Source organism: Peromyscus eremicus, chromosome 23, assembly GCF_949786415.1.
Source record: "Peromyscus eremicus chromosome 23, PerEre_H2_v1, whole genome shotgun sequence".
NCBI classification, from domain to species: Eukaryota; Metazoa; Chordata; class Mammalia; order Rodentia; family Cricetidae; genus Peromyscus; species Peromyscus eremicus.
In genome coordinates this window covers 30,838,317-30,847,102 of record NC_081438.1, presented here as the reverse complement: position 1 = coordinate 30,847,102, position 8,786 = coordinate 30,838,317, and the positions used below count along the sequence as shown (strand labels likewise).

At 47.5% G+C, this 8,786-nt stretch overlaps 2 long non-coding RNA genes across 4 annotated transcripts; both read left to right on the top strand.

Annotated features, from left to right (window-relative positions):
- LOC131898192 (uncharacterized) lies at nucleotides 1-6,932 on the top strand. 3 transcript variants are annotated; one of them, XR_009375868.1, is made up of 8 exons: nucleotides 1-400; nucleotides 742-809; nucleotides 1,917-2,161; nucleotides 2,939-3,053; nucleotides 3,197-3,315; nucleotides 4,578-4,720; nucleotides 5,385-5,457; nucleotides 6,860-6,932. It is a non-coding gene; the product is annotated as an uncharacterized LOC131898192 (long non-coding RNA). The 3 variants fall into 3 exon arrangements; XR_009375869.1 differs by lacking the exon at nucleotides 1,917-2,161; XR_009375867.1 differs by having other exon boundaries at nucleotides 1,917-3,053.
- Nucleotides 6,933-7,256: 324 nt separating this feature from the next.
- On the top strand, nucleotides 7,257-8,335 carry LOC131898193 (uncharacterized). The gene is made up of 2 exons (XR_009375870.1): nucleotides 7,257-7,546; nucleotides 7,636-8,335. It is a non-coding gene; the product is annotated as an uncharacterized LOC131898193 (long non-coding RNA).
- The last annotated feature ends 451 nt before the right edge of the window (nucleotides 8,336-8,786 follow it).

Genomic DNA, 8,786 nt, shown 5'->3' with positions numbered 1-8,786 from the left:
GGAAAATGAAATGGCCCAATAGAATTCCATCCCTGGTGAGGAGCCACAGAAGAGACCCAAGACAGATCGCCAGAGGGCCAGCTCCCTCCAACCCACTGCAACAGGCTCCTGCATCGATCCTCCAGCTATTGGGTCTGAGCTGCCACTTTATAACTCCTCCAGCTTACTTTAGCTCCAGCTCTATTGTTGGATGAAGAGGTGGTCGGAAGGCACATGTACCCAGGGACTCTCTACCCTCTTAGCCTTGGTTGTGCTTGTAGGAGCACTCATACTGCATGGAAAACAGCAGCCTCTACCACCAGGAATGACTTCATACCAATCTCAGCTGCTCATCATCTTGATCACTTTAACCCCTCCAACTTATTCTGTGGCTGCCTTTCGGAAAGAACACAAGTCCTGTGTAAGTCCTGGACAGTGGAGATGGGTGAAGGAGATAAAGGGGACTAATTGGGAAACAGGCTGGAGACTGGTAGAGGGTAAATGAGAGGTGGTGTAGAATAAGGAATAGAGTCTGTCCTGAGGAATATTTTGTCAACAAAGGACCATGAAGGAGATGTGTGTGTTTCCCTATGACAGGGGCCATGGAGAAGCTAGAGCAGGAAGAAACCTCCCCTGAAGTGCAGAGTGGGAGAAAGCTAGGAATAGCCAGCAATGAGGAGGAGAGGGCCTGCTACCATGGTTCCTAGCAAGGCACACAAGTAGGATGCTGTCTTGGAAATAGCATCCTGTTCTTTCCTACAGATCTGGGGTGCAGCAGGAGAAAGATGCAGCACTATTGGTCAGTGGAGTCCCGTCGTCCTCAGTGCTGAGTAAGTCCAGTCTGCTAAAGTCACTAAGAGAGACGCTTTCTTTAATCTTTCAGGTTTTATTTGGGAAAGTGAAATGGCCTATTTGAACAACAGTCTTGGTGTGGTTTAGTGCAACAGGAAGGATCCAGGCTGGAAATCTGTGTCTTGTGTGATGACATGTTAGGGCTACAGGTTCCAGTATCCATCCTCCAGGTGTAGGGTCTCAGCTCCCATCTTCCCCGTCCTTCACCTCACTGCTCCCCCTGCACTGTTGGTGAACATCCCTAAGTAGTCACGTGTAGCATTGACCCAATGAATGTCTACATCCCTCATGGTTCCTGCAGGACCAGGGTTCCCCGGCATCTAAAAGGGCTGCCTCTGTGAACAGGACAGACTGGCACACAGTCTCAGGCTTCCCTCCTCTTTGATCTCTTCATCACCTCCAAACTGCTCTCTGACAGTCTTTTAGAAGATGCAGGAACTGTAAATCCAGGGGGAGACAGAGGGATGGAGATAAGGGGAGGAACAGGGGAAAGGAGGAGGAGAGCATGAAGAGGAAGTGAGAGGACCTGTGGAGAGGGGCAGAATGTGTCCAGAGGAGATGACCTGAAATGAGTCAGGAGGAAAGGATGTTTTGCTAGGTCAGGGGTCTCGAGGAAGTGAGACCAGGAACAAATGTCTCAAGCGGAGCAGAGTGAGACTCTGGTTTCATCTCTCGCACTCTATTGTCAGCCATGAGGAGGGAAGGCCCTGTTCTGATCACTCTTAGCATATGTCAAGGTAGAGAACTATGAGGCTGCTTTGGAAAGGGATTCCCATTCGGGGTTTCTGATGAAGGGTGTGGTTAGACAGAAGGGTGGCTCCATCATTCAGTGGGGTCCTCTACTGGTCTTGTCTGACATGGCCTTTGGCAGATCTGATGACATCATTGTCACTGTCCCTACAGCCTCCTTCATCCAGGCTTCCCATGTTGCCTCCCACCTCCTGATCCAAGAATCATGCATCATTTTTTTAATCTCTTGGAGGGATCTATAACTGATATTTGACCTTACATTACTATTGATCTGCTCTAATATGGGAAGGTAAGTACACATTGCCAGGCCTGATACTGAGTATTGCCTCTACAAGGTCAACATCCAAGGGACTTCGCTATGACCAGTGCCCACCATTGGGGTCAGGCTTAAAAGGAAACCTTGATCATCATGGATCTCTTGATGACAGCCACTAGTGCAGTGTGAAGCATTGGTCAGTGTAGTGTCTGAACTGGTTTCCAGGATACCTTCCAGGTAGGAAGCAACTCACTGATTTGACAAGAGGAAATGAACTCAACAGGGACTCCAGGGTTCTAATCTGTGTGAATCATGGACCTGAAGGTAAGATTGAGTACAGTAAGTATCTGTTTGTGGTAGAAGATGAGTCTCTGAAGCCTGGTCTTGATGTAGTGAAATGATCCCATGAAGTGCCCTGTGCCAGCATCCCTGACACAGAGGGAAAGTTATTATTGACTTGCTCAACTGTAGAGCAGTGGGAGACTGAGAGACTGCAGAGGTGTGACAAGGGAGGAACCATCTTCTATGTTACAGTTGGCCTCCAGCTCCGTTCTGACCATCTGACCCTGGCCTGTTAGCAAACACTGAGGCAAACTAAATGCTCTTGCCAGATTTCTTCCCAGTGAATGACAGCCAGCTTGTGCTGTCACTTACTTCTAGAACCCTGACTGTCTGGTGAGTCCCATATACACAGAACAAGACCCAGTCAGCTTGATCAGGGAGAGAGAAAAAATTTCAGTTTGTGGGTATCACCTGGTGTCAGGGTGGGTTTCTGCTGCATATCAGTGAAGGCAGGGATTGAAACTTGGTTGAAGAGTCTGTTGAATTCTGGAAATGAGATAGGGAAATTTCCTGAATCCTCATTTGATAGATTTTTGAGATTGGGTCTCACTCTATAGCCCTGGCTAACCTGAGAAACTCGATGTAGAACATGCAGCTCTGAAACTCACAGGGATTGACCCCCTTCTCTGCCTCCTGAGAGCAGCATTTACAGACGTGGAATGCCATGCCTGACTTCAAGTACTGAATGGCATCAATGGTAAATTCCTTCAAACATTTGAGGCAGAAGGAGACAATTCTGTGCTTCTTTCATCCTGACAGGGTCAGGGATTGAACTGAAGGTTCTGTCATCTAGGATGGACTACAAACAGCAGCAAAGTCCAAATCTAACCTTCAGGATAGAAGTCTATGTCCACCACTGAACAGATACCTGGAGGTGAGAACTGCTGTCATGAATTCTCCTAGGGAACCAACTCAGTAGGCTGGAGGAGGTATGCCCTAGCTGATACATCCTTGGAAACAAGGCACAGAGCATGCTAAGGCTACTCTCTAACCATGTTTTCACAACATTCCCACTAGAGTCCAGGCATAAATCCCATGACTTCAACCTGACCAATCAGGAGAGTCCAGATTGGCTACCTGGTCTGATTGATGAGTTCTTTCCATTTGAGCCATGAGATCGCAGCTGAGGACTCAAGGTGGGTCACTGAGACAGTTGGTGCCTGTCTTGGGATGTTGAAGGCAGGGCTTTCACTTTAAGGTCATCAATGACAGAGGGAGTGCATAAAGCCACATATTCTAGTAGGAGCTTCCAGTTCTACTCATCTGACACCCAGATTCTGTCTGCTTGGCTGCTGACTTACATGGTTAGTCTTACCCACGGGTCCAGAGAGCTTTCGTTACTTGTCAAAACCACTTTGAATTGTGTTTTATGCCACTGAACGTTGTTCATACTCCCTGGATAATAGAGAGCCCAGAGCTGCAGGTTTCTTAATTCAGATTCAACTAGGACTCTGTGCACCCACTCTGGACATTCTGTGATGGTAGAAGTGATCAGCCCCCTCCCAAGAACATTGTGGACCATCCCAGGAAGACCACTGTCCTAGTGTTCTGTTGTTCATGTTATGGCCCCTACAAACCTCCAGATTTTCCGTATGAAAGAAGATAGTGATCCTTGTCTTTTGGGACACACCTGTCACATATAACACAGTCATCCTCAGTTGTATCTGTTTTCTGAAAAATATCTAAATTTCATTCTTGAAGGTTAGTATGTGCTCTTGTCCTGTATGCTCTTCATCTATTTATTTATTATTTCTCTATTGATTTAGTCATTATTCATTTATGTATTCATTCTATGTCTTTTATATCAAGTATCTTGATCACATTCACGTCCCCATGACTTCACATCCTTCCTCCATCACTACACCTGCACCAATAAAACAAAATTTAAGAGACAAAAAAGGAAAAGTAAGAGAAAATCAAAGAGGGGGAAACTTAAAGATCTCCTCGTGCATGCTGGAGTGACAGAGTGTGACAGAGAGAGTCACACTGTGAACCCTCTGTCCACATATCTTCACTTGTCAGTGCTCATTGCACAGTCACTGGTCAGTTCCAGGCCACGGGTTTCTACTACACTAATTATGTATTTGATACTGTCATCTGTCCTTTGCCATGGGCACATTAACTTGTTTCACTGCATGGGCATGCAAATTTAAAACTCTGACATCAATATCACCAGTGCCACAGTACAAACCCACATCTAAATAAAGTGATAACGTTGATCTGGAGATGGAGAGCAGAAGATGAGAACCAGAGATGGCAGAGGCAGCAGGAAAGAACTGACTAAGGGAGGAATTTGGAGAGGATGGAGGAGAGAGAGGTATGCAGAGTAAGTCTAGCGTAAGTGCTGCATATTTCAAGTTCTCCTAGAGTCCCTTTCACATGTCCTTCCTCTTTAAAGGGATGAGCTCTCTACATCAGGAGACACACGGTGGCAATTTGAGGTGTGGCCTGAGACAGCAGAAGTCGGAGCCCTGCAGGAAGTCCAGATGGCAGTGTGCCCACTTCCCCAGCATGAAGGGTCTCTGTCCTGCACAGGAGGAGGTAAGCCAGCTACTACAGGATTCTCTCCAGCAAACCTTAGTTATCAAGGATCCAGGGCTGATGTTTCACAGAATTCTTCTCTGAGGGGGCCATGAGCCAATACCAGGTACAAGTTACCCATGACTGTGCAGACCCTGTGGACCAGTCTGCAGGGGAATAACCTGCAGTACTCATTGATCTGTCCACCCTTCAGGTGTCTGGTCCTAGTGAAATGTTTCCCCACAGGAGGGAAAGGGAGCTCCTTCCTCTCCTCCCTCTCCTCCCTCTCCTCCCTCTCCTCCTCTCCTCCCTCTCCTCCCTCTCCTCCCTCTCCTCCCTCTCCTCCTCTCCTTCCTCTCCTCCCTCTCCTCCCTCTCCTCCCTCTCCTCCCTCTCCTTCCTTCCTCTCCTCCCTCTCCTCCCTCTCCTCCCTCTCCTCCCTCTCCTCCCTCTCCTCCCTCTCCTTCCTTCCTCTCCTCCCTCTCCTCCCTCTCCTCCCTCTCCTCCCTCTCCTCCCTCTCCTCCCTCTCCTCCCTTCCCTGCTCTTGTATTTGCAGCCTTCATTTATCCCTGTGTCCTGCCCATCAGAACAGACACAGTCCCACTGCATGCTGGTCTAGTTTACATGTTTGTGAAGGGGCCTCACTGTAGGGAGTTTCATCAGAACCATATTTGTCTCCTAACAGGAAAGTGACAGCAAGCTGGAGGAAAATGGGTACCACTCCGGATGGAATGCTGGGACATTGCTCCACTTCAGAAGTGAGTAGGCCTTTCCTAGCCTAGGGCACAGTGGTCAGAGGTGGGGTCAGCACTCCTAAAACTACTTTGTACCCAGGTCCTCTGGGTACAGCGGTCAGGCCTAGACAGCCTTGTTGATCATACAACTATGGCTTCCAGCTAGGCTGACTGCTTGCTTGTCTGCTGGGATAGTTGTCTAAAGTGTTGTCGGGTGCCCGTGACAGGCAGACAGCCTCTCCATGCAGTGAAGGATGGCCACTGAGATGTGGATGAATGCCTGGGCTCCTCTGTACAAAGCACATAGCCGAAAGCATCACTGAGACCACCATATAACAGTCTGTAGTAGATGTTTAGTTTTTGGTTTCTGGTCTAAACTTGACTCTGGCTTAGGGGTCAGGAAGAATGAGGCTGCCCAGGCAGGCCTGCCTCAATCCCAAGGGTAGGTTGTCATTGAGCTTGTGTTACAGAGGACCAAAGAGAAAGAGAAGTAATAGCTGAGGCATGGCTACAGAGGGATACTGAGATAACTTGGTGTGGTGGCAAGCTCTCCTCACTGATCCTAACAAAATGAGGAGGTTTGAATCAAAGATGGTGAACATCTTCTCACACCTGTATGCTGTGACATCCATTCTGTCACTGGCCAGTGACTTAGTTTGTGTTGGGTTCCAGAGCCTGGAACATGGGGATTCACACAACCCAGCTTGGGAAACTAGCCAACAGACAATGACCTGCTTGCTCCTCAGCCCATGCCTGGTCTGTTTGTTGGAGAGTGACCACTAAGGCAGGCTTCACCCTGATGCGCTTGGGTACCGTGGCCAGGCATAGAGTCAGGAGACAGCCCATGTGGACCAAGACTCCAAGCCCTGGTAATGATGGTCTCAAAGAATGTGATTCTCAGGAAGCAGAGTTGATGCCCAAGAGCCAAGGTTGAGTTCATTTTTTTTTTTTACTTTTTTTTTAATGGTTTTTCGAGACAGGTTTTCCCTGTGTAGCTTTGCAAGATGGGTTTAATGTGAACTTTTTATATCAGTGGCGACTACAGAGAGAAAATGGTAGCTTCTAGATGATTATGTGAGAGAAGTCCGCTTATGATCAGGCTCAAACACTTAACACTCTCCTTGCCCCACTGCCTGCCTCCTGCAGGCATCAGGAACAGGTGCAGACAATACATGCTATTTGTACCAAAATCTTTGCACACACTGCCCCAAAGTTCCTCAGTAATACTATCCTCCCAGTGGAGAAAAGTGAGTCCCAGTGATGCTGGGTAACTTGCTCTTTTGCACAGAGCCTGACTGGTTGGGACTGTTTACATTCCTCCCAGGTCATTGACACAGACAAGGTAACTAGTATGGTAACACCCTGGATCTCTTGTTGTCTCAGAAGTTAACTCCAGAACTCCCATGGACCATCCTTTTCTCCTCAGATCTGCAGCTTCTTTTGGACATGTTCAGACAAACCTCATCTTCACCAGATGTGCATCCTGTCTCATCTAGGCAAGTGTTCAGTGAACTGGGTGCAGGAAGCACAGCGCCTAGGAACAGACATGTTGGTGGAAACTGCTTTTCCTTCTTGATCCTAGAGCTTGTTTATGGGACAGTAGCAGAGCAGCTAGAACAAACCAGTCCCTGAAATCAGGGTTTTCCAAGGAGACCCCATTGAGTTCTCCCTCAGGAAGGTCACATAGGAAGACAAGGGACGTTATTCCTGCCTCATTATGTCCTGAACTCCACCAGCTATTATCTGAATAAAACAGGTGTAGGGTGGGGAAGGAATTTTCTGCCAGTCTCATCTTTGGTCTAACATAAGCTTTTTATTATAGGTACCTGGTCATATCCCTAATCTTGGACCTCGAGAACTCCTGACTTGCGTGTGTGCACACTGAGCATTAGTGACATGGAGGGAAAAGAGCACTTCTCACGGCCCCTTCCTAGCAGACTAGCATGCCATTGTCTGAGCTCCAGAGGAACTCAGAGGCTGCACACAGCAACAGGAGGTTATGCTGTGGATGACAATGATGTGGTTTCTCTGCCACCATCCAACTACAGACGACTCCAAGTTAACAACAAGAACTGTGGAATCTACAGGAGCATCCTCTTGTGAAAGCCTCCCAGTGGGTACTTACTGTTGAATCCTGCTCAACTTAGACCCCTTTGCATTTTGACAGTTCAGAAATTCACCCATACCTCTCTGTCTTCGCAGATAATCCAGAAAACCTGTCTGACCAGGTAAAGAAATATCTCAGAGGAGCTTTGGGAATTAAATGTGCTTCCCTTCCTGAACTCTAGAGTGGATACCTGAGAAGGGCAGTATCCATGGACCACCAGTCCCAGGCCTCCACTAACATGAAGTAGAACTTGAGGTCATACCCTTGGCCCATCTTTCACTGGTATTAGACAGAGACAATTTACAAACAAATACTGAAGCACTTAATTAGAATTCCAACATAATTTCTCTAAATTGGCATTCAGAATATTTGACCCCTGGAGAAGAGAAATCCGAAGCTATATGAGTTCTCAGGTTCTACCAGTTGTTATTCTAAAGGTGACAGATGTTTGCACTTCATCTCTACACTCAGCAAAATCCAGTCTGATGCTCAAACACAAGATGGAACAACCAACCTAGAAGACATGGCAGAGGACAAGAGATTCCTCCAGACCCCGATCTTCTTCTTCCAGGACTTCCCACCAAGCCTCAAAGATCCACAAAGGGCTACAGGGAAGTAATGGAGACTGAACACATGGAACAGAACAGAAAGCTCAGAAACAGACCCAGTGAAATCCTGCCAGCTAATTTTCTCATAATCACCCAGAGAAATCAAGGCAGAGAGAAGGGTTTGTCCACAAATGACTGCAGAAGAAGATTTAAAAACAATAATAAAGAACCCATTTTAAAGCATGAACTCAGTCACCATTTCAATTAACCCCAAATACAAACACTATAATGTTCACATAAAGTTATAGAAGAGGACTATGTAAGTTCCTGCCGTATAGGAAGGAGGAAGGAGAATAACACAGAGAAGAACTGTGGACTCGAGAGTCCTGCGGCCACCAGCCATGAAAATACAGAGGCTGGAGCATGGCTGGAGAAGGACACTCCCCCAAGACATCTAGAGAGAGCCTGGCCCCTGACACACCCCAGCAGACAACAAATCCCTGACAGTGAATATTGTGTGGCTAAGAGGAGGTGGAGGTGTAGTGTGTGCTGTGTGGTGTGAGGAGGGCTGAAACCCATCACATTGTGTGGGATGGAGATAAGCTGTCCAGCTGATCTGATAACAGCACTGTGTGGATGGTCCAGTCAGCTGGGGAAAGCAGCAGGTCTGACACCTAGATACTCACATGTGCTACCCA